This window comes from Pleurodeles waltl, chromosome 9, assembly GCF_031143425.1.
Source record: "Pleurodeles waltl isolate 20211129_DDA chromosome 9, aPleWal1.hap1.20221129, whole genome shotgun sequence".
In the NCBI taxonomy this organism is placed as follows: Eukaryota; Metazoa; Chordata; class Amphibia; order Caudata; family Salamandridae; genus Pleurodeles; species Pleurodeles waltl.
Window position 1 is genome coordinate 262988525 of NC_090448.1, and position 26318 is coordinate 263014842.

General features: G+C 46.0%; 1 protein-coding gene across 6 annotated transcripts in view; it reads right to left on the reverse strand.

The window, feature by feature from the left end:
* ATP2B2 (ATPase plasma membrane Ca2+ transporting 2) overlaps positions 1-26318 on the reverse strand; it is a 1884743-nt gene that overhangs the window by 556493 nt on the left and 1301932 nt on the right. The gene's annotated exons all lie outside the window — the stretch shown is intronic.

A 26318-nucleotide genomic window follows, 5' to 3' on the forward strand; every position in this document is an offset into this window, starting at 1 on the left:
CTGTTGGACTTTTGGCCTTACGCAGGGTCATCCCCAGTCTTTTTGCCTCCTTCCTCCTGGTGTTTTCTGACCTCTCGCTGTTGGCTCTAGGACTCTGAGCACTTTATCACTGCTGACCAGTGCTAAAGTGCAGGTGCTCTCCCATCTAAAGTTGGTATGATTGGCTTATACCCAATTTGCATATTTAATTTACCTATAAGTCCCTTGTACAGTGGTATCTCTATACCCAGGGCCTATAAATTAAATACTACTAGTGGGCCTGCAGCGCTGCTTGCGCCACCCACTGAAGTAGACTTTCAAACCTGTCTCAGGCCTGCTAGCGCAGGGCCTGTGTGCGCAGTTTTCTGCCACAGGGACCTGGCATATAAACTTACTTGCCAGGCCCAGAACTCCCCTTTTACTACATGTAAGTCACCCCTAAGGTACGCCCTAGATAGCCTTATGGGCAGGGTGCCATGTATGTAGAAAGGCAGGACATGTGCCATATTGCATGGCCTGTCCTGGTAGTGACAAACAGCCTAACTGGTGTCTCACTGCTGTGAGTACTGCCTTCTCATAGGATTGCATTAGAAATGCCCTGCCTTAGGTGTAAGGGGTATTGTCTGATTATGAGGGGTAGCGTAGGCGTGTTTGGTATGGTTGTGATGGTGATAATAAATGCTGCTTACTGGTGTGGGTGTATTTTTTATTACTATCACAGAAATGCCACTTCTAGAAAGTGCGCATTTATCTGTGCTTATGACTCTGGTGTTTTGCAGCTTGACTCCAATCTACGTCTGGGCAGAGTGACAGTTGGGGCTTTGTGCATACTTTTCAGACAGCCTGTACACAGGGAGGGTGGAGGTGTCACAGAGGTGCATCTGCATACTGAATAGTCTTCCTGGGCTGAGAGAAGAGAGAGTCGGGGCACACCTGCATTTGTAAAGACTGTGCCCTGGCCTCACACAATAGGGTCGTTAACCCCCCACTGATGTTTGGAGCCTGTGCTGAAAGGAGAGAGGGGGCACTCCCAGAACCAGTTGTAACTGGCTGGAACCTCCTCTCCCTACCATTGTAAAACACTGTAAGACTATAAGTACAGGGGAATTTTCCCCACAATTTGGAGACTCTTGGAATCATCTTGGAACGGGACACCAAAGGCTGAAAGGGCTCACCAGGAACCGCCATGGACTGCTGCTGCTGTGCTGACCTGTGACCTGCCTTGTCACTTTGAAAGACTTGCCACTTGCTGCCTGTCTCTTGTGCTGGCCTGAAGCTGGGCCCTCCACCTGAGGACCTTGTCTTCAGATTCTGCTCCCCAGGGGCAGGGTGCTGTGGCCCCTGACCCCTGCATCCATTTCTTCATGAGTGGTGCTTCTCTGTGGTTGTAGCTGCCAAAGCGCTGATTGCAGCACGCTTATGGACCCTTGGGAGCTCGTAGGCACCTTGCTGCATTGTGCCCCTTTAAATAATATCACTGCAGCGGCCCAGGAAGCTGGAAGAACACTCGTGCACCGCATCGGGTGCAGGTGAGTGTCTGCTCAGGCCCCAGGAGGGGTCCGATCTTCTTGTGGCTTCACGGCATGACCAGGGGAAGGCGCAGGAGTACCCCCTTACCCCTGGCCTCTGCGTTAGGAGCAGGACGCTCCTTTTCTGCTGTTAGGTAAAACTGGCATTATTGTGGCCCCCCCTTGGTGGAAGGGCCAGTGGAGGCCCCGGGGGGCCCCCAGAGATCGTGGGTCCCGGGAGGGGCATGTCATTAAACCGGAGGGGGTGCGTGGTGCCCCCCTCCTGCCCTAAATTGTTTTTGCTGGCTTTGGCCCCCCCCCTCGTGAGGGCCAGTTGAGGCCCTGGGGGGCCCCCAGTAATCACGGTCCCCAGAGGGGCCTGTCTATAAAAGAGAGGAGGTGCATGTCGCCCTCCTCTGACCCCAGAGTATAACGGAGGCCCCCGTTTTGCGCATAGGAGCGCCAGGTGCCCCATCGTTCGCCTTCTAGGCACTGGAGGTGCCTTCATCCTACCAGGTACTGTTTAAAGGACCAATATAGTTGCAATCCAAAGTTCTTTCTACAGACTTTTGTTTGATTCATATATTACCTACCTGCGTTTGATGTTTTTACATATGTGTATGCAAATGTTCCTTTTATGGACATGCTTGCTAATATGTTTTTCTAACTTGCCATATGTTTTCTAATGTTCCTACTATGGGCATTTTATGATATTCTTATGACAAGTGCTGTGATGTATTAAAGTGTTTTCCTGGCTACTGCTTATGTTGCAGAATACTGAGTAACTTGTGTGTTATGTGTGACTACTGCTAGGTTGCAGAGTAACTAATGTGTAACGTTCTGACAACTGCTAAGGTAGCAGGATTGTACTGATATGTGATGTTTAGTCTGATAATTGCATTGTGTACAATTCAGTATATTTTCATATAATCTGGTGTTGTGTTTCCTTTGGTGTGGGGATATTGTGTCACGTGTGTTGTGTGTGTTGTGCAAACGCTTTACACATTGCCTCTGGGTTAAGCCTGACTGCTCGTGCCAAGCTACCAAGGGGGTGAGCAGGGGTTATCTTGGACGTGTAACTCCCTTGCCCTGACTAGAGTGGGTAAGTTCTGCCTGGCTGAGGTGCATACCCTAGCCAACCAGAAACCCCATTTCTAACATTGGTCGTCAGTGGTGAGGATAGGACTTGCGCTTGCACAATACCATTGTGACTCATTATTTCACTACAAGGATTGCGTTTAGACCATCACATGTTTGGCTTCTTCTAACTTTCTCTCTTTGGTCATTTTTCCTGTTTTCAGTTCTCACGCTTGGGTATTGTGGTTGTCACATTTGAGTTATTTGTACTTTTTCAAGATGGGGCTTACCTTTGATTTAGAGGACCTGCCGTTTTACACGCAGGAGGAATTAGAGGGGTTCTGTAGAGAGAGAGGGCTGCCTGTAGAAGGGGACCTCAGGAGATCTCTGAATTTCTTTGAAAGGTTTGTGAAATATACCCAGGGAGGGAGTGTGCTTAGGGGGTACCCAGAGGATCCTGAGTGTAGCGAGGGTTCCCAATGGGAGGGCTCCCAGACCTCATCCCTAGAGAGTGGTAGAGAGACTGATCAGGAGGGTGAGAATGACCGGTTGGGGACGCCAGTTGACAGGGAAGGCCCCATTGATAGGGAGTCCCTTGCTGGGTCCAGTGTAAGAAGCAGGGCTACCTCTCATTCCTTGACACGTGATGAGCTAAGAGATAGGCGGGAAGAGAGGGACCTGAAGTTGCAGTTAGCGCGCCTAGCTGTTGAGGAGAGAAGGGCTGAGGTAGAGAAGGCCTTAGTACAGGAGAGAATGGCAAAGGCAGAGAGGGCCTTTGCCAGAGAAAAACTCGCTCTAGAGCGCAGTCGGATGGTTCTGGACTCACCAGCGCTGCAGGTGGAGTCCAGTGGTGGCAGCAATGTACAGTGCTGTAGCAAAGATGTTCCTCACATACCCATAGATCTGGTACCTAGGTTCCAAGAGGGGGGTGACATACGTCAGTGGTTAAAGGAATATGAGAGGGCTCTGGTAGAGCGCAGGATCCCTGAGAATGATTGGGGAACTGGCCTAGGGAGCATTATTCATGAGGAGAGGAGGGATGCCCTACTGACTCTAGAAGAGAGTAACAGGGAGGGGTACTCCACTGTAAAAAATGCACTGATTGTGAAGTATGGTTCTTCCGTTGAGGAATACAGAAAAAGGTTTAGGGGTGGTAAGAAACTGTCCCACCAGTCTTGGGAGGAGTTTGTGGAGGATTGCTGCATTGCACTAGATGGATGGGTGAAGGGTAGCACAGTAAACAATTTTGAAGGGCTGTTTAATCTGATTGTCAGAGAGCACCTGCTTCGTTGTTGTTTTTCAGAGTTACGCCAACACTTGTCAGTGTGTGAGCTCTCTAACCCCAGGGAGTTTGCAATGGAGGCAGACTTCTGGTTGCGTTCCAGAGGGTCTGGTGTGGCATTAGGGGGTGTTCCTAATGAGAGTGGTCTAGGTGTTTCCCAACCAGGTGTGGTGGGAAAGGCTTGTGTCCCAGGTAGGTCCCAGTGTATTGGGGCGGGTAAGGCACCCCATGTCCAGTCTCAGAGGAGAGGGAATGGGGTTGGGCTGAGGCCCAGGGTACCCGAGCTCCAGTCCCAGGTCCTGGAGGGTTCCATGAGTGAACGCCAGGAGGTGAGCCTAGTCTGTGCCGTAGGGCCAGCTGTTCAGAAGGATCCTATTTTGTCATTAAGACTTGGGCGGGTGGCTGGTGATAGCGTTCTGCCGGTCCTGGTGCAGGTAGTCTTGCTCTACAGCGGAGGAGGCAGAAATCCAGGCATAGGGTTGAGAGGGGGCTGCGGGCCCCAGTGGAGAACTTGGAGGGTCAGGGGTCCACTCTGAGAGCAGGGCCCCCCAGGAATGACCTTGGTGAGACCATTTCTGGGCTGGGTGGAATCCAGACTCTGTCAGATGGGCAGAGGTCAGGAGACCTGCGCCAGCCAGACTCTTGTGTGGCCCTTGGGGAAGGTGTTTCCCCGGGGGGGGTAGGTGTGCCCCCCAGGTGCGCCAGGCAATGATTCAACCGCAGGGTGGCGACTCTGGGTTGAATGATCAGGTTCAGGGGGTAAACTCTGACCTGATGGGGAGTAGGTGTGCTCCCAAGGAAGTCCTGGTGCGCCAGGCAGTGGTTCAACCGCAGGGTAGTGACTCTGGGTTGGATTGCCAGAATCAGGGGGTAAGCTCTGATCTGGTAGGGGGTAGGTGTGCTCCCAAGGAAGTCCTGGTTCGCTGGGCAGTGGTCCAGTCCAAGGGTGTCGTCCCTGGACTAGATAGACAGGTTCAGGGGGTAAACTCTGACCTGGTTGGGGGGGTGGTTAGTGTGCTCACCTCCCCGTGTGAAACTTCTGGTGGCTTCTCCCGAGGCGGGGAGATGCAGGACTCTGGAAGTGGGGTTCAGGGAGGGGGAAGCCCGCCCCGGACCCCGGTGCAACCCAAGGATGTTGTCCCTAGGTTGGGTGGTCAGTCGCCAGGTAGTGATCCTGGGCTGGCGAGAGAGTTGTGCAGGGCTGCTGTACCCAGCACCCTGGCAAGTGTGGATTCTGGTGATACCCCTCCTAGGAGAGGAGGGAGGGATCCTAGACGGAGGGGTAGAGGGAGGAGAGCCTCGCCTCTAGCCCCTGTAGAACCTATCAGTGCAGACCCTAGGTTGGTGAATCAGTGGCAGGGTAGAGCCCCTGAACTTATTGGAAGTGGAGTGGAGACAGGTTGCTTTGCACCTGGGGCTACCGCCCCCCACTCGTTTCAGAGACCAGAGGCTCCTAGATGGCCTGGGGCCTGGTTCTGGCCATTGGCAGCTAGAGAATCCCCATGTGTTGGTTTAAGCTGCCTGGGAAGCATTGACAGGGAGATCAAAGTGGAGTCAGGAAGGCGTAGAACTGGAACATGCCCCTGCTGTTGTGGGCCTGGGTCCTTGTTCTATCGCCCCAATCAGGGAAGTACATCAAGGTATTGATTGTTCTCCCCTGGCTTTTGGCTGGTAGGGGTTGTGTTGGACTTTTGGCCTTCCGCAGGGTCATCCCCAGTCTTTTTGCCTCCTTCCTCCTGGTTTTTCTGACCTCTCACTGTTGGCTCTAGGACTCTGAGCACTTTATCACTGCTGACCAGTGCTAAAGTGCAGGTGCTCTCCCATCTAAAGTTGGTATGATTGGCTTATACCCAATTGGCATATTTAATTTACCTATAAGTCCCTTGTACAGTGGTATCTCTATACCCAGGGCCTGTAAATGAAATACTACTAGTGGGCCTGCAGCGCTGCTTGCGCCACCCACTGAAGTAGACTTTCAAACCTGTCCCAGGCCTGCTAGCGCAGGGCCTGTGTGCGCAGTTTTCTGCCACAGGGACCTGGCATCTAAACTTACTTGCCAGGCCCAGAACTCCCCTTTTACTACATGTAAGTCACCCCTAAGGTACGCCCTAGATAGCCTTATGGGCAGGGTGCCATGTATGTAGAAAGGCAGGACATGTGCCATATTGCATGGCCTGGCCTGGTAGTGACAAACAGCCTAACTGGTGTCTCACTGCTGTGAGTGCTGCCTTCTCATAGGATTGCATTAGAAATTCCCTGCCTTATGTGTAAGGGGTATTGTCTGATTTATGAGGGGTAGCGTAGGCGTGTTTGGTATGGTTGTGATGGTGATAATAAATGCTGCTTACTGGTGTGGGTGTATTTTTTATTACTATCACAGAAATGCCACTTCTAGAAAGTGCGCATTTATCTGTGCTTATGACTCTGGTGTTTTGCAGCTTGACTCCAATCTACGTCTGGGCAGAGTGACAGTTGGGGCTTTGTGCATACTTTTCAGACAGCCTGTACACAGGGAGGGTGGAGGTGTCACAGAGGTGCATCTGCATACTGAATAGTCTTCCTGGGCTGAGAGAAGAGAGAGTCGGGGCACACCTGCATTTGTAAAGACTGTGCCCTGCCTCACACAATAGGGTCGTTAACCCCCCACTGATGTTTGGAGCCTGTGCTGAAAGGAGAGAGGGGGCACTCCCAGAACCAGTTGTAACTGGCTGGAACCTCCTCTCCCTACCATTGTAAAACACTGTAAGAACTGACTATAAGTACAGGGGAATTTTCCCCACAATTTGGAGACTCTTGGAATCATCTTGGAACTGGACACCAAAGGCTGAAAGGACTCACCAGGAACCGCCATGGACTGCTGCTGCTGTGCTGACCTGTGACCTGCCTTGTCACTGTGAAAGACTTGCCACTTGCTGCCTTTCCCTTGTGCTGGCCTGTAGCTGGGCCCTCCACCTGAGGACCTTGTCTTAAGATTCTGCTCCCCAGGGGCAGGGTGCTGTGGCCCCGGACCCCTGCATCCATTTCTTCACGAGGGGTGCTTCTCCGTGGTTGTGGCTGCCAAAGCGCTGATTGCAGCGCGCTTATGGAGCCTTGGGAGCTCGTAGGCACCTTGCTGCATTGTGCCCCTTTAAATAATATCACTGCAGCGGCCCGGGAAGCTGGAAGAACCCTCGCGCACCGCATCGGGTGCAGGTGAGTGACTGCTCGGGCCCCAGGAGGGGTCCGATCTTCTTGTGGCTTCACGGCAGGACCAGGGGAAGGCGTGGGGAGTGCCCCCTTCCCCCTGGCCTCTGCATTAGGAGCAGGACGCTCCTTTTCTGCTGTTAGGTAAAACTGGCATTATTGTGCCCCCCCCCCCCTTGGTGGAAGGGCCAGTGGAGGCCCCGGGGGTCCTCCAGAGATCGCAGGTCGCGGGAGGGGCCTGTCATTAAACCAGAGGGGGTGCGTGGTGCCCCCCTCCTGCCCTAAGTTGTTTTTGCTGGCTTTGCCCCCCCCCCCCTCGTGAGGGCCGGTTGAGGCCCTGGGGGGCCCCCAGTAATTACGGTCCCCAGAGGGGCCTGTCTATAAAAGAGAGGAGGTGCATGTCACCCTCCTCTGACCCCAGAGTATAAGGGAGGCCCCCGTTTTGCGCATAGGAGCGCCGGGGGCCCCATTGTTGGCCTTCTCAGCACTGGAGGTGCCTTCATCCAGCCAGGTACTGTTTAAAGGACCAATATAGTTGCAATCCAAAGTTCTTTCTACAGACTTTTGTTTGATTCATATATTACCTACCTGCGTTTGATGTTTTTACATATGTGTATGCAAATGTTCCTTTTATGGACATGCTTGCTAATATGTTTTTCTAACTTGCCATATGTTTTCTAATGTTCCTACTATGGGCATTTTATGATATTCTTATGACAAGTGCTGTGATGTAATAACGTGTTTTCCTGACTACTTCTTATGTTGCAGAATACTGAGTAACCTGTGTGTTATGTGTGACTACTGCTAGGTTGCAGAATAACTAATGTGTAACGTTCTGACAACTGCTAAGGTAGCAGGATAGTACTGATATGTGATGTTTGTTCTGATAATTGCCTAGTGTACAATACAGTATATTTTCATATAATCTGGTGTTGTGTTTCCTTTGTGGTGGGGATATTGTGTCACGTGTGTTGCGTGTGTTGTGCAAACGCTTTACACATTGCCTCTGGGTTAAGCCTGACTGCTCGTGCCAAGCTACCAAGGGGGTGAGCAGGGGTTATCTTGGACGTGTAACTCCCTTACCCTGACTAGAGTGGGTAAGTTCTGCCCGGCTGAGGTGGGTACCCTAGCCAACCAGAAACCCCATTTCTAACAGGTCCCAAAAGCTCTAGTTCTTTCTTCATGAAGAGCTGAAACTAGGCTATGTGGAGACCTTAAATAAACTTGCACCACTCCTCATGTTGATGTCAGTCTGGAGTAGCAAGCATACCGCCTTCAACCATGATGTAATTGAAGGTTGCCATAACTGTGAGCGTGGCCTTAAAATTCCTTGGTTGATTATGTTAGGAGAGTCGCTGTAACCCTGGGTAGGCCACACCTTTTTTATTCTCCTCAATGAGTTAGTTAAAGGGACTGTGTACATGTTACAGAGTTATTCTCATGCCTTGCAAGCGAGAAAGAAAGTGGTCTTGGGGAAGCCAACCTTGAGAGATTAAGTGATTATTAAAATGTGCCTGGATCCGAACCCTACCTCTCACTGATTAGAATCCCAAAGGAAAGATCTCTCTCAATAATGTTTCAACTGGGCTCAATTAGCATGCCTTGGAAGCGAGAGAGAAAGTGGTCTTGGGGAAGCCAACCTTGAGAGATTATGTGATTATTAAGATGTGCCCTGAACCCAAACCCTAACTCTCACTGATTAGAATCACATGGGAAAGATCTCTCTTAATAATGTTTCAACTGGTCTTGATTAGGTCTCACCTTTGCCTCCCACAGGGCCAATTCGACACCTAGCACCAATTTGGTCTGCCATTGTGATGATTATTCTCTACAGTCTTTGGTGCATTTTCTTCTTTTTTGACAGAATTATGATCCCTTTGTGCACAGGTATTTGCTACCAATCATTCAAACTCAGGGTTTGCGCCAATATAGACCTGCTATTTTTTGCTCCAAATATTATCAGAGCCAGCTTTCGGTTTTGCTATTGCTTTTTAAAAAGCGGCTTATATTGGCACAAAGCAACACATTTAAAATATATGTTTGGCTTTAACTTATTCGGATTAAATTGTTGCTGTGAACATTTTTATTCATTTACATTTATTGATAGCACCCATGTGAGATGTTGCACGAGGTCCTCTTCTCTTACAGCTATGTCCGTTCCATATATTTGCTTTGGAGGCAGGATTTTCCTATCTTTCTTGATATGTATGTCATGACTTTTTATACTTTCAATCACCAAAAAGATTTTGTGTATGATCAATTTTATCTTCCTATGTAGTAATGTATGCTTTCTGTGCTTCCTAAGATGATGACTACTTACTTTTATTTGTATTGTTTATTGCTTTTTTTACTGTATTGCTTTTTTATGGTTATTTTAATAATCAAATAAAGATCATTCATCATCTTCATAGTGCATGTCTTTTTTATGTTTTGGGGGATTTTTAGCACAAAGAGCATTCTTCCATTGATTTATCTCTGAAATATGGTGATTTTTCATTTCTCATAAGTATGTTAAATGTGCACAAGTTTTTCAAAACTTTGCATAATGCTCTCATTACATGACCTTTTGGATCCAAGGAGTGATTTCTTTGTGCCATCCTGGACAAAGATGGTCCCTCTTAGTTGTTTCCCATAAGGAGTAATCAAAAAGATATTTCAGTTCTGTAGGTGAGTATGGCAGATTTATGTGAGGTTGGAGGCATGCTTAGCTATACCCTTAAGCGGAGTTCCAGTAGGGATAGTAGCAACACAGCAGCCATGACATGACCCAGAGTATGGCACAATACAGTACCAGATAAGTAAGTTTCTGGTCATCAGCCCGGGGATAATTCTGGACTTCTCGCCTCCTGCCTTCTGGCACTACCCTTTGAAGAGCAGGCGGTCTACATCCATACTACTATGTACTGAAACCATGGAAATATACCCGGAAGCTGCTGCTGGAATTGATTAATGCAGGGAGGAGAGAGGCAGTTAAGATGAGAACATCCAGAAGATCAACTTAAAATAATCTCCTTGAACAGAGATTGTCAGGCATGAACAGCAGATAGAGCCAATGCCCAAGTTTTCCCAGGAGTTCCAGAGGAGTCACTGATTACCAGAGAGCAGCCCCATAGTGAGCAGGCACAGCTTGAATGTAAATGAGGGAATGTTTAAATACTGACAACACCCTCTCCTCTAACAGATTTATATCTATAGGCAAGAGCTACCATACCAGGGCAGAGCACATTTGATCTATGAGTGGGAGATGGTTGTAGTGTAGCCCTGAATCTATGCAGCTGATGTGCCCTTTTCCAGTCAAATCGGGTAAGGGAAAAGGGTCAAAGATGATGTTCAGCTTAGGCGACTGCAGGAAGCTGGCTTTATGTATAGCGCACTAAAATGAACTACACTGTGCAGAGAGTCCAGTGGATCCCCAATTGGTTTTGTAGAGGCAAAAGTAGACAGGATTAATGCTCTATTTCATGGTAGTGTGGGTGAGCGGTTAGGCATATCAGGTGGTAGTGCTGAGCATTTGTTTTACTCACAGAGGCAATAAATGATACACACACCCAAAGGATTCATTTTAGAAAATTAAGAATTCTTTTTATATATGTTTCAAACCGAAGAACTTCACAATCAGGTAAGTAGGCTTTTAAGCATAAATACCTTGCTGCTTCAGAAACCAACATGTAATGCAAGTTCTCTCAATGTTATCTTATAGAGGAAAACAACATTCAACAATCATAGGGTTACAAATGGCTTACGAGGTCATACTCAGGGAAAACAGGTAAGTACTGGGCACTGATTAGAACCACACCAACAGGTCTCACCAGGCTGCACTGGGACAGCCAGGTGCAGGGGTGCAGTAAGGCATCAGGTGCCCAGTGATTCCCTATGGGAGTTGGACCTCATGACAAATAGGCTGCAGGCTCTGGCTAGGAAGCTAGTCAGGCATAACAAACAAGTAGGTATTAGACTTGGGGTGCTCAGGGATGTTGGTGCACCTTTGGTCCGCTTCTCTTGTGCTCAGGGGCGACAGATGCATGGGTGACATTAGGTGCCAAGTTTTCTCATCTGGGAAACACTCGCAGTCAGGGGATCTCATGTGTTGAGATTTCCGGCATTGTTGGGGAGTCTGACAGGGGCGGACCGAGGGTGGAGTTGAGCTCTTAGGAGCCAGAGGGATATCACTGGCACCAGTGACTGACCGCAGATGGGTTGGTGGGAGGCGGGTGCATTGGTTTCTGGAGGTGTCAGGTTTTCTCTCACCACCAGGCTGCGGGAGAGGGAGCCAGCATGCAGAGGCTGCAGGTGTGTTGGGTGAGTCCAAGATGGATGAGATCACATTGAACTTGGTCTCTAGACAGCTGGGGATCTGCATTGGTACCATTGGTTGCCTTCATCTTGGGTTGTGGGTGTCGGTGCATTGGTCACTTCAGGTGTCAGGACTTTGAGGTTCCAGTAGCTGCAGAGTCTTTTCCTTGAAGTGTCTTGTTGCTGAGCAGGTCTGCTTCTCACAGGAGATTTGAGTCCTTATTGAAGGCTGGATGAGCTGGTTTCTTGGGCATAGTCCTTTGAGGTCAGCAGGCAGTCCAGCTTGGTCAGCTGCTTCTTCTTGTCCTCTTCTGCAGGTGCAACTCTTTGTTGTCCTAATCTTCATAGGTCATGCGGATCTGAGTTCTAGGGTTCAGGGATGCCACCTAAATACTCAATTTAGGGGCAATACAGGGAGTGCCAGGTGGTAGCCAATGGGCTGGCCTTAACCCTTTTGGCCTAATTCCTTCCAAACAAGATGGACGAATTTAAAAAGTAGTGTTCACTTAAGCTCGTCCACCTTAGGGATGGGACTGGCATGAAGTGGACACACCTCCTAATCTGCCTAATTTTCCCACCTTTGCTGCTGCCAAAAGTGGGGTCAGGACAGTGGGGGTCGGTCATCTTTACCATCTGGACGGAACTGTGTCACATTACAAAGGCAGCTAGGCCTTTGAAGCTCCCACATGGAATGTCCATCCTTCCTGGGAGAGGTGCTATCACCCTTGCCCAGGGCAGGCTTTTGTCTCTTGCCCTCAAGAGCACTGGTTCTTACCTGGGGGAGGGCAGAAACGCATCTGTGGTGGCTGAACTGGTCAGGACAAGTCAGTCAACCCACTAGTACCTGGTAGGTGTTCAGGAGGTACCTCTAAGGTGCCCTCTGGGTGCAGATATCAATAAATCCCTCAGTGGCATCAATGAGGATTTATTAATCAGAGATATTTGATACCAAACTATATTCAGAGGAGCCATCATGTAGTTAGGAAACTCGTAGTGACCAGTGTCTAGCACTTGCATTTATAATGGCTTCCCTGGCCACTTACTATGTCTGAGAATCAACAAAAACACAGCAGGAGCATATCTGCTCGTGCAGATATGCCCTCACATGTGATATAATACACCCTGCCTGCTCTAGGAATGCTAGAGGAGGGACATACATATATTACATGGAGTTTTAGAGGATATGGCACAGAAGCTGTGTGCCATGTTGTGTTTTCAGTTGTGCTGCAGCTCTGTGGGGCCCTCTTCAGTACCCATGCCCGAGGTATCAGGGGTGACATTTACTAGGGACTTACAGGGGGTTCAAGGGCCTGGTCAGTTGGGGATCAAGTTACCAGGTGTCTTCAGTCAAAGTTGCATCTGAAAAGCTGGCAAAAACTGGGGAAGGGGGTACTGCACTCAGAACCCAGCTCCCTTCAGTGTCTCACTGGGACATGAGGCCACAAAACAAATTGGTGGTGCTAGACAGGGATCAAGGAAGAATTATTTATGGGGGGCTCAAAGCAGGTGAGTGGTGACCAGTGACTGGTTATCAGTGTGAGACCCAATCTGAGTGTAGGTATTGTTCTGACCACAATGGAGCAGCACTCTGTAAAAATGTAGCTTATCAGACCTGAGTCATATCTCCCCACTACATACACCAACAGCTGCCACCCAGCCTTCGCTCAGTATTGCGGACATGAGCAGGCAATCTGTCATAGAATTGAACATTTGTCTACTGTGACAGATGGGCAGTCTGAAATCTGAAATCCCAGCACCTGTTGCACAGACTGGCAGAACCTCAAACACCAGCCACTACCGTACCATCAAGGGATGACTTCCCAGTGTAAAGAAAGATAAACATTAAGAACATGACCAATGGAGGCTATCAAAAAAAGCCTGAATGTACTTCTTACATCTGCCTATAACTATAATTAGTACAGGGCAAGATATCTTGTTTCAAGGTCCAGCAAAACATGTAACTCATTAGAAAATATTTTTGCCTGCTTTCGACTTTGGCAGGGAGGGTATTACATCACAGGAGTAAGGGAATACCCTCCCTGCCAAAGCGCAAAGCCCAATTCCGCCCACCTCATTTAGAGTTTGGGCAGAACTTCAGTATGTAGCGGCAGACACTACTTCGTCTCCACTGCCTACACACAGCTCTGGCAGCTTGATGAATTGAGAGTCACCAAATGTTTGGTCATGTGTGCTCCTGCCCGATTCAGAGTGGGTGAACAGATGGCCAATTTTCGCAGTCCGTTACAGCTGGGTAAAACCTGCTAAGCAGCAACTAAAAATGCAAAATGGCCCTAACACTTGGGGAAAAAAAGTCCTATTTTGTGGGAATCATTGCTGTTTTGTCCATAAAAAACATGTTGGATGTTTGAGGTATGGCTCTGTCATGTTGATGAAGCCGCCCATCAAACTATGATGGCACTTCCTGGAAATGTAGGAGATGTCCACTGAGCCAGTGGACATCTCTCAATTTGCAAGGTAGAGTAACCGTGCCATGGTAATAACTCCACCTTGTTCACAGTACCTAATCTGTACACCAGAATTAATACGCTTTTACGACCAAAGCTCAGAACAACCCTGTGACATTCTTGCTTTATTTCTACTCTCTATTTTCTGTTTTCATTCTTTTTTACATTTTCTTCCATGCACCTCCTAATTGTCTCATACCCCTTTCTCATTTATTTCGTAAGTGCTCCTTTTTATTTTTTCTAAACCCATTGTTTTTTTATATTCTTTCCATCTCTTTCCAGGTTTGTTACTTTGTTTTCTTCTGGCCTAATTTATTTTTGTTGTTTCTTCCTTCCACCTCCACCTTTTATTTTTTCCATTCTCCTTTAATTGATCTTCATCCTCCTTTCATTTTCTTCTATACCTTCTTCATTTCTTCATTCTTTGCTTCACTCTTCTCTTTCATCTCCAGCTTGCGTTTCATCTTTTTAAAAGGCATTGACGCATCGTCTGTGTGCACCCGGAGAAACCGACGTACACCTCCCCGTTTTCCATGCATCTCCTCCTCTGTGGTCCCGTTGGATAATTTAGACGCAAACCTGGTACTTTGCGCTCACAAGAGACCATTGTCATCCTTCAGTCCATGAATGCATTCACTCACTTTTGCATTAATCCATATACTCAATCCACTCTCTCAACAATATTCATCCATCCATCCAGGTACTCAGAATCTCAGTCATTCATTCATCCTTGCACCCATTTCAATCTCGTAGCTATTCCTTGATGCATGAGCTCAGATACACACCAACCATTCATTCATGCATTGATTGATTCATTCATCCATCACTTTACTCATTCTGACATTTAATTACTTATCGCACAATCATACATAAATAATCAAGACTCAGTGAAGAAGCACTTAAATTTTAGAACGCCAGACTTGCTGTCTTTGCCAATCTTCGTTGTTATCAGCAACAGAAATTATGTACATTCTTATGGGAAAGACGCAATTCATTTTAATAAAACATTTTTTGAGAAAGAAGAATCACCTTTCCATTTAAATATAAAGTAACCCTTCTCAGTCAGTGTAGCTTGACACTGATGTAACTTTAAGACAAATTAAACATACTGTACTAGGTAAAATAAACATACTGTACTAGGTAAATTAAACATACTGTACTAGGTGGGTTAGGTGCCATGGAGAATAGCCCTTCAGCAGTGAAAACAGGCAGATGCAGATGAGTGTAGCCTTTGGCTAAGTCCTGCAACCAGTCCTCCAAGCCATCCTCCTCTCAGAGCCCACTGCATTTGCCCATGGCATTTGGCCTTGTGCAGTTGTTAGTGGGTACATGATTAATGATAACTAGCCACAAGGTGTGGCCTCTGGTCATGACCAGTGCTCAGTGTCCCCCTCCTTAATGCCTGTCGGACATGACCCTCAGCCAAGTGCAACACTGAGGCTACACTAGCTGTAGCAACATAGTATACAAATGTACATGAACTGCATGATTTAAAACTAGCTCTCAGCCAATCATGTTCATTTGTACTACTACTACTACCACCACTAATACTACTAATAATAATATTCATACTAAACTAACTTGTTTTAAATGTTGCGACTGTCCTGTTCAATGATACTCAACTAAATAATTCAGAAGAAGGAAAGGCTGATATAGCTTTGCCAGAGTTGACACTCATGGCCTGGTGATCATTTAAGTTCGTAGTTGTACTGAGTCCTTTCAACGATCCTTTTAAAAATCAGGCATGATCTTCTCAGTACATAAAATTGTGACTAGCTCGAGAAACTAACAGTCCTTATGTACAAAGAGTTAACGTACCCGGCACACTAATTTAACACATATCTCTGCAAAACGTATGAACCAATTAGCATCAAACCAAAAATAGGACCTTTTCTGAGAACAGATCTACTTTCATGCCTAGAGTGGTATAATTACATGCACCACGTTTTGCTGCTGTGGAAAGCAAAAGTGCTTAGGGACTTGGGATGGAAAATGTTACTTGTTCAACAATCCAAGCGTCTTTAATTCAATTGCTTTGGTGAACTTTCAAAGTAAAAAATACGAGTCGGATGGGTTGAGCATCTGCCAAATATCAGGACATGTTGTCACATGACAAGTAAGTTACTACAGAAAGCAAAAAGCAAAGTCCAGTGTAAACGTTAATGAGTCTGCCCATTTTCTAAAGCATAAACTGGCAATTGCTAAATCATTTAATGAGTATGAATGCTGTTAACTGTGATGGACAATTATGCGTGATAAATGCAAGATCTAATTTCCTTATAATCAGTGACATCTGATGAACCCAGTCCCAATTATAAAGAAAAGTTGTTCGAACTCAACTATTATAGCCTCACAGCCCACCGTAATGGACTATGCAGGCCATAAGTGGCACGCTCCAGTGTTAAACGCCCGAGTTGGGAGTGGGACTTTAATGGCCGGTATAGCCCAGCTATGAAGGGCTAAAAGGCTATTGGAACATTCTGCCACTAAAATAAAACACCCTATTAAACTGTTTCTAATAGCGGTTTGCAACAAATAACTAACAGGTTTTTAATGAGTTCAATTCTGCACTAGAGGCTTTATTTTATTTCTTCATGTTTGCAAACATGTTCGCTCTTTCATATGAAAGTTACGCACCAAAGTTTTAAATGGTTTGAGGGAAAGGTGATTGTGTGACCATGTATTAGATCGCATAAGGTACCCCCGGCATACATGATAAGGATGTTGCAAGTCACCTAGGACTTCAGTAACTTTATAAGGAGCTCACCCTTCAGCCTCATTCCTCTATATGTTAATGGAACTCCTCAATGACTTGCAATATTCTTTTAATGTACAGCAGGGGGTACTCTATTCCTTATATTAAGAGTACATGTGGAATAGAAATGATAATCAAAATTATTGAATTTGATTTACCTTACGGACAAATTATTATGACACTCCAGAAAGGAACATGTTTATTATAATTGTAATGGCTAAGAGTATACATTTTGCAAGTTAATTTTGAATTAACTAAAAGTAATAATGAAAATAATTGATCAATAGCTACAAAGGACAAAACATGATGTGCAAAGATATAAAACATTGACATATAATTAGATTTGTTATGAGCATGGGATGGAGGTATTAGAAACCAGAAACTTACAAGTGCTAAAATACACAAACCAAATAATTTAAAAAGTAAGTCAAGGAAATCTAAAGGATGCTCCAATGGTGTTAATTATTGGTGGACTGAACACTATCATGAAAATGTGTACCCTTCTCCTTTCTCAGTACTCCCAAGTATCTCACGTCCATGCACATGTAGCTCATCCAGTCCAGGTTGCTTCTTTGCATTTTGGCATTTGTGGTCTTGTTTATCTCTTAATAAAACATTAACTGCAAGTCCTAGAATGCAATGAAAACATGAATTCGAGCTATTCATGCTTGAACCTGGGCAATTATAGAGCTATGCCTTAAAAGGGGCATTTTCTTTCAGCTTCCTAACTTCGGTTGCCTTTACTTATCTCATGATAGTGTTCCATGTTCCTATAGCTAAAGCTCTATAAATAAATGAACTATTGTATCAATGACTCAAGTACATGAGTCACATTTGCATAAGTTGGCTTAAGAAAGGACTAGGTAAATTACCTTCATTAGCTTTGTTATATTAATCAATAGCTGAACATGAATTTTCAGTAAATGTGTTACAAATATAATTTTAGAAACAATATTCATGTCTACCTCAAGCCTAGAGAGTCGCTAGGCTAGGTAGTCCCATCTTGCCCTTCCTCCTGTAGTAATTAAATGTATCCATCTCAATAGAAAGGTGAGAAAGGCACAAAGCAATAAAAGAAAAGGAGGACTTTCAGGGCAGCTGCCTCCTAGATGATTCCAGGTAGGAAGCGAGGGCAGGTGATTAGTTAGAGAAACATCCAATCATAGCCATCTAGGAATGTGAGGAGAAAGAAAGAACAGATGATGCCAACCTCCAGTACAAAGGATTGTTGGTTAATCGAAGAGAAGAACTTCATTTTAAAGCTGGGAATTTGAGTGAGCCCGTATTTGATGATGCTATTGGTGCGACTCCAGAACTCAGGTTCTGTGTTGACTACTGAAGACTCAATGCGGTCAGCAAGACTGACGCACACCCCATCCCCCGAGCTGATGAGCTCATTGACCGGTTAGGCGCTGCCAAGTACCTCAGTACGTTTGATTTAACATCTGGGTACTGGCAGATTGCCTTAACTGAGGGGGCCAAGGAGAGGTCAGCATTCTCTACACCAGATGGCCACTTTCAATTTAAAGGGATGCCATTGCGGATGAAGAATGCACCTGCCACCTTCCAGAGGTTGGTCAACCCGGTGTTGACAGGACTGGATGAGTTCAGTGCCGCCTACCTTGATGACATGGCTGTGTTTAGTTCCACATGGGAGGAACACCTGCAACACCTCTGGAGAGTGTTAGAGGCCCTGCAGAAGGCAGGCCTCACTATTAAGGCGTGCAAGTGCTAAATAGGGCAGGGTTCTGTGGTGTACTTAGGACACCAGGTGGGGAGTGGTCAGGTGGCACCCCTACAGCCTAAGATTGATACAATTCTGGCTTGGGAGCCTCCCGAGACCCAGACTGAAGTGAGAGCCTTTTTAGGTCTCACATGATACTACATGAGGTTTGTTAAGGGATATGGTACCATTGTTACCCCCTTAACTGAGTTGACTTTGAAGAAGCAACCCAGGAAAGTGATCTGGACAGAGGCTTGCCAGAACGCTTTTGATGCCCTAAAGGCTACCATGTGCACAGCACCTGTGCTGAAGGCACCTGACTACTCCAAGGAGTTTGGTGTGCAAACAGACGCCTCAGAGCATGGTATTGAAGCAGTACTCTCACAGCTTGATGAAGGGGGCCTAGATCAACCCGTAGCCTTCAGTAGCAGGAGGTTACTACCCAGGGAAAGTAGGTGGAGTGCTATAGAACGCGAAGCGGTTGCTGTGGTCTGGGCACTGAAGAAGCTAAGACCCTACTTGTTTGGGACTCACTTCTGAGTTCAGACCGACCACAGGCCCGTCAGATGGTTAATGCAGATGGGGGGTGAGAATCCAAAGCTATTGAGGTGGTCCATTTCCCTACAGGGGATGGACTTTATGGTGGAACACCGTCCTGGTACAGAGCACGCCAATGCTGGTGGTTTGTCCAGGTTCTTCCGCCTTAGTGATCAGAGCTCCCATGAGGTTGGGTAGTTGGTCCCCACTTTCAGCTGAGGGGCACACGTGTTAAACTTTTTATCTTTGGTGTGGTCTCCCTTAACTTTTTGCCTCTCTTCCCCAGGTTGTTGATGTGAGCTGGACTCTGATTTTGCTGTTTTTGTGTCTCTGGGCACTTTACCACTGCAACCAGTGCTAAAGTGCAAGTGCTCCTTTCCAAAATGTGTATGTAATTGGCTTGTCCATGATTGGCATACTTGATTTACTAGTAAGTCCCTAGTAAAGTGCACTGGAGGTGCCAGGGCATGTAAACCAAATGCTACTAATGGGCCTGCAGCACTGGTTGTGCCACCAACATAAGTAGCTCTGTAATCATGTATCAGACCAGCCATTGCAGTGTCTGTGTATGCAGTTTTAACTGTACATTAGACTTAGCAAGTGTACTCACTTGCCAGGCCTAAACCTTCCCTTTTCTTACATGTAAGACACCCCTAACGTAGGCCCTAGGTAGCCCCAAGGACAGGGTGCAGTGTATGGTTAAGGTAGGACACATAGTAATGTGTTTTATATGTCCTGACAGTAAAATATTGCTAAATTCGTTTTTCACTGTTGCCAGGCCAGTCCCTCTCATAGGTTACCATGGGGGCTACCTTTAAATCTGATTAAAGTGTATATTCCCTTTCGGAGCGGATGGACATGTGGGATTTGGGGTCTCTGAGCTCACAATTAAAAAATACATCTTTTAGTAAAGTTGATTTTAAGTCTGTGTGTTTGAAAATGCCACTTTTAGAAAATGGGCATTTTCTTGCTTATACCATTTCTGTGACTCTGCCTGTTTGTGGATTCCCTATCTGGGTCAGTTTGACAGTTGGGCTGGTTGCAGCTCACACTAGACAGTGACACAAAGGGAGCTAGGGTGTAGCCTGCATATCCTGATGAGCCATCTGTGCTAGGAGGGATGGGAGGAGTCGTCACTTACACCTGAAAGGGCTGTGCATGTCTTCACACAATGCAGTCTCCAACCCCCTGGTGAGTGTCTGGGGCCTGGCAGGATTTCACATTCAAAAGAGACTTTACTTTGAAGTAGGTCTACTTCAAAGAGAAATTGGGTATAACAAGGGCACCCAAAACCACAGACTTTAGAACACTTCTGGAAACAAGAGGAACCTCTGCATGGAGAAGAGCTGAAGAGCTGAGGATGAAGAGCTGCCCTGCCTGTGACTGTGCTTTGTGGAGCTATCCTGCAGTTGCTGCTTCTGCCAGAGTAAGAGGGCAAAGACTGAACTTTTGTACCTTCCATCTTGAGAAGAAATCTCCAAGGGCTTGATTTAGAGCTTGCTTCTGGAGAGACTCCTGCTCTGACAAGTGGTGCCCTATCCAGTCCCTGGGTCCTCGAAAGGAAAGCTGGTGGAAATTCAAGGAAATATATTTTGGGCGACTTCGGACCGACACTGTTGCTGAACCCGGTGACGCCACTTGCAACCGACTCTGTGATCTTTGTTGGAACGCGACGACCTTCGCAGGCCTGACATTGCTGCAGCCCGCCGAAGTATGCAACTCCGTGGAAGTCGCCGTGCTACGACGTGACTGACGCCGCTCTAAGTGCGTAGATTTAACGTTTCGCACAGACGCTGCGATCCCCAACTTCGCGCATCAGCTCGTTTTCATTTCTTCACCAAGGTACTCTTACCTGGGGGTCTACACGACTCCGTGTCCGGCGCCTCTGGTGTCGGATTGTTGGGAACGACTCCGTTACGACGCTGTGTTAACACCTCATCGAAGCATTTTGTGTTTCTAAGCGCAATTTTTGAGTTTAATCTTTAAAAATTCATAACTTGACTTGTGTATGTCCGATTTTTTGTTGTTTTGGTCTTGTTTTTTTAAGATAAATATTTCCTATTCTTCTAAACTGGTGTTGTGTCATTTTGTAGTGTTTTCATTGAGTTACTGTGTGTGTTTGTACAAATACTTTACACCTAGCACTCTGAAGTTAAGCCTACTGCTCTGCCAAGCTACCAAGGGGGTAAGCAGGGCTTAGCTGAGGGTGATTTTCTTTTACCCTGACTAGAGTGAGTGTCCTTGCTTGAACAGGGGGTAACCTGACTATCAACCAAGGACCCCATTTCTAATAGGAATCTATTGGCTAAAAGTAAAAATATTTTTTGGTGTTAAAAAACCCTCACTGGCAAAATAGTCCCTATCATGGAAGGGAACTACTTTGCATGTGGATGTGCTTCTTGTGAAAGGGTAGAATGCCAGCACTCACAGCAAAAAACATACATCCACAATCACTGCTGTGATACACATGATCATAAAAAGATGACAAAGCTCCTAGACATGTGTATAACACAGAGATGGGCATTGATGATTTACTTTTGACATATATTATTTAAACTTGTGGTATCACAAAGTACAGTAATAAACAGATCAAAAGTTACTTCACTTAGCTTGGCAGAGTGTCTTCTACCACACCAGCTGATTAACATCAAATCTATATTTGCAAGTTTGTAGCCACCCAGGAAGGCATCACTGAAGAGGCCTGAAGATGCAGCCTTCTTTAGCTTTCCTCAAATTGGACCTGCTCTGTGGCGCTCTGAGTTGGGACAATGCCTTAGCCAGACCTTAAAAAGTGTCCTTGATGCTGTTGCTGTGCCTACACAAAATATTTAAGCATGCCCAGTCTGTGGCTGGTGTATGATGGGGACAACTAGCCTCATTCTTATTCTTGAACTTCATTAGTGGCCACATACTATCTAGGGTAGGTTACATTTGAGCTCAGGCCACAGTGCTTCAAATTTCACTATCTTAGCTATTCTACCCAGGAGTGGTCTGCATCTTATCTGACGCTGCAGTTGTACATTCATGAGTCCATTTTTCCCCCACATGCATACTCCCATCATTTCACAGCTAAGTCAAAGAATTTGAGCGCAAAGTGAACAGGCCAGATGACAAGCATACAATATATTTTCAAGTTCTGCAGGGACAATCATTTTGGTAGTTTAAAACCACTTTTTTGGTCCTATTTTCACCTTGTATATTTCAGAGAATAATGATGAAGAGCTTAATGTATGAAATGGATTTCCCATCATCCACCTGCTCAGGAAGTGACATCACTGGTTTCCACCCAAGAAAGTCTTTAAAAGAAGCTAACAAGAGTATTTAATTTCACATTATCTGTCTGCACAGAAAGTGACATCACTCGATTTCCGATTGACTATTTGCACAGAAAGTGACATCACTGGATTGCCCATCATTCACCTGCACAGTAAGTAAAATCAGTCAACCTATTTAATTGCAGCTGAAGCACGATCATGCAGCGGATGCACGCAGCAGGCACATACAGCAAGCACACGCAGTGGATGCATGCAGAGGACATGCCCAGCAGGTGTGCACCTGGCATGCCAAAAGCAAGCCTATTTGCGCCAGTTAATGCTAAGACTGTGCCATTAACTCTGGTTTTCCCCCTAACCACAGCTACCCTGCTTTGCTTTTCCATGCTCTTAACCTCAGTTGCCAATCGTCTGCTACACAACATGACACACATTGAAGGAATATTCACAAGCTCCTCCTGCAGGTTCTCATGCACTCTCCAAAGCCCTACACCCACCACTCCTGCACCACCGGCACCCTACTCACTCACACTCACAAAACTAGTTGTGTGCTCACACCCTCATAGAAAAAACACCACCCAAACAACATGGCACACTAGCATGCATGAGTCTCAACACCTGCTAGCTCACCAAACAAGGCACAGATACATGGGACATTCTGCATGCACTGGACTTTCTTTTACTCATGAAAACATGGCTAAACCCAGCCTCGCACCAAACATCTTTACATCCATCTCTTCCAGCTACAAGATCCCCAGGCAAGAGCAAACACACAAGCCTTGAGGTGAAAAACAATTATTTTCAGAGATACCATCAGTTGCACCACTTGCATGGACACACACACCAGCTACATAGAACACCTGATGTTCAAGATACGCATCACAGCCAGTGTCTCTCCAAATGTAATCCTCACATACCGACTACCTGGATCCCGCACCAATTTCATTAGCGACATAATAGAGTTTGTCACACCACTCATTGTCAATGCCAGCACCTTCATCCTCCTCTGAGACCTTAACTTTCACCTAGAAGACTACACCAACCAAAACTCAATGTCCTTTCTAAAACAACTTAGAAAACTTGGCCTCACGAGGCTCCCTACCATCTCATCCACACCACTGGACACCATTTGGACCTCATTTTCTTCTCATCCAGCAACATCACAATCTAGAAGCCAGAAACCATGACCTAGATAGACCATACAGCTGTCAATTTTAACATCCACATCCTGCAACACCACAGACCTACCACAGCCAAAATTGCCCACTTCAGCCGGAAAAGGATCTCAGAAGAGAAGTAAGCTTCTGTCCTCTCCGAGCACTGGCCAAAGCACACCATCAACTTCCTGAAAACCATCAAGAATCTCAATAGCTGGATCACTGCATGCCCTTCCATTCTCCCTCAAGTGCTACCCAACCACAAGAACCCAACTATAGAGGAACTCAGGCTGAGGAAAAGCCACTGCAAGCAACTGGAGCCCAATTGGACAGCATGTCAAAAGACCTTTAATAAACACATCTATAATTAAGCCCTAGGGTGCTACCACCAGCAGATTTGGATGACCAAGTCCACAAATTTTTGCAGATCTCATTCATGCAAGCACCAACACCAGCAAGGAAATCTTTGCCATCATTAAAGATTTCCATGTGTCTCCTGTTGCCTCCAACAATATTACCCCCTCACAAGACGTTTGCAACAGGCTCTCGGTATTCTTCTGTAACAAAATCATCTCCATATAACGCAACTCTGACCACCAACCAGACCCTGTCATTGGTGCAGCTCAACTTCCTATCACAGCCAATGAACAAACCCTCAACTTATGGTCAAAATCACTGCTACCATGAAAGCCATCCACTTAGGGGCTCCATCTGTCCATTGCTTCCAGCACACTTTCCCCTAAGGACTCCTACTGATCACTGAAACACTAACACCCATCCTCAATGCTTCCATTGACTCAGCCACATTCCTGGACACCTGGAAATATGCCACCACCATGCCCCTGCTCAAGAAACCATCCATTGACCCTGCCACAATTTACAACTACAGACCCATCTACCATACCTGGCAAAGTGCTTTGAGAGACTAATCAACTGACTCCTTTCTGATCACCCCAGCAACCACCAACTCCTCAACACCACTCAGTCTAGATTCAGGCCTAAGTGCTGTACAGAATTAGCAGTCATTGCCCCCACAGACGACATCCACATGATCCTTGACAGCAGAGACGCTGCAGCCTTCATTCTCCTGGACCTCTCTGAAGAATTTGAGAAGGCCGTGAACTCCATCCTCATCAGACATCTGCACAAGATTGGCATCCAAGCACTCATCCACTGCTGGTCTGCACCTTCCTAATAGATGGAACATAAACTGTCAGCTTGACACTTTACTCCTTTGAAGCCCGCAAAGTCATCTGCGGATTGCCTTAATGTTCATCCTTCAGCCCCACTCCCTTTGAGACATAAATGATTCCACTGACTAACGTCATCCACACACACAGCATCAATATCTCCTCAGCTGATGACATTCAATTCATACTCTCCCTCTCCGACAAGAGCCCCAATACAAGGAACAAGTTTACCACTTGCATGACCAAAGTCACGAACTGAATGAAAGCCAGCTGTCTCAAGCTTAACACAAATAAGTCAGAAGTAGAGATCTTCACCAAGAGCACCTCACCATGGAATTACAACTGGTGGCCTGCTGAACCTGGACCCACACAAAGAACTGACTCCAGGAACCTCAGAAAAATCATCAACAGCAAACTGGACATGACCAGGCAACTCAACACCATCACTGCACCCTGGTTCCACACACTGAAAATGCTGAAGCAGATCTTCAAATGACTCCCAAGAAACATTAGGAAAACTGTCACTCACTCCACAGTCACCAGCAAGTTGAACTATAGGAACATCCTTTACACCGGGCCCAAGCAACTCACTGAAAGACTACAAACCATCCAGAACACCAAACTCATTCTCAAAATCCCACACAGAACTCAGATTACACCATGTTAGGAAACTCCACTGGCTCTGGGCACACAAATGCACTCAAATGAAACTCCTCAGAAACATTCAAGGTACTACACAACAAAGGCCCCACCTACCTGAACAGTCATATCTCCTTTCACAACCACCCAGACACCTCAGCTCTGCAGGGCTCCTATTTGCACACATTTCATACATACACAGAAACAGATCAGGAGGACAGGCGTTCGCTAACACTGCTCAGAAAGCGTGGCCTCCTACTCCACATCAGAGCCTCCTCCTCTCTTCCTGTGTACTGCAAGAACTGAAGATCAGGCATTTCAGTTAACCAACCTACCCTAGGCAGGGCTAAGCACATAGACCTGCTCAGTGACAGGACTCCATTGCGGGTGATTGTGCACTGTACAAATACACATAACATATGTGCCTGTAGTAAGGAGGAATGAAAATACAGACTATAGTACTAAAGGTCGGTATGTCACACAACATATGGCTGTAATGACCTTGATAGTTACGGTATTTTGCAAATGTGAAATGTACCAAACACAGGAGCATTTGAACAACGTACATTATCATTTTTCGCTGTTCGGTTTTAACAGAAGAGAAAGACATTCTTGGTGAAGTATTCATAATATAATCCACATTTTTATATTTTTAATTACAAATATGAAATACAAACAAAACGTAATATTTTTCTGAAAAATTCGCATTGAAAATATGCTCTAAATATGTTTAAAGGTAAGAGATTAAAGCAGGGATACATTCCTAGAAAGGAAAATAGATTTGTTGCGTTTGTTTTTTAGTGTGCAAGCAAAATTACATGTGTTGTAAACTATGTATCTCAGGAGGAAAATAGTTCAACGTTAAAAAATATATTTCATTTGCTGAAATGCTTCCTGGAGAATAGCTTGGCACTGCAATGCTCTAAAGGAAAATTAAAATTGCTCTGAGGTGAACTGTCTGCCAAGTTATCACAACTCGCATACTGTATTAGACCTTGAAAGACACCCTGAAGGATTATTACGTGGTAGCGCAGCTCTGTTAGAAAGACGTGTCTTTTAATCCCTTATTATATTCTACTTTATTTCGCAAATATTATTCTAACAGTGTACCTTAATCGGTCACTAATGGCAGTTTTGTTGTTTCTCTATTTGTGCGACCTCTGATTATTAAACATTATGAGCATTTTAAAACATTATTTGCACTCTGATACACTCACTTCACCAGAGACAACGATTGTTTGTGTAATTTACGAAGAAG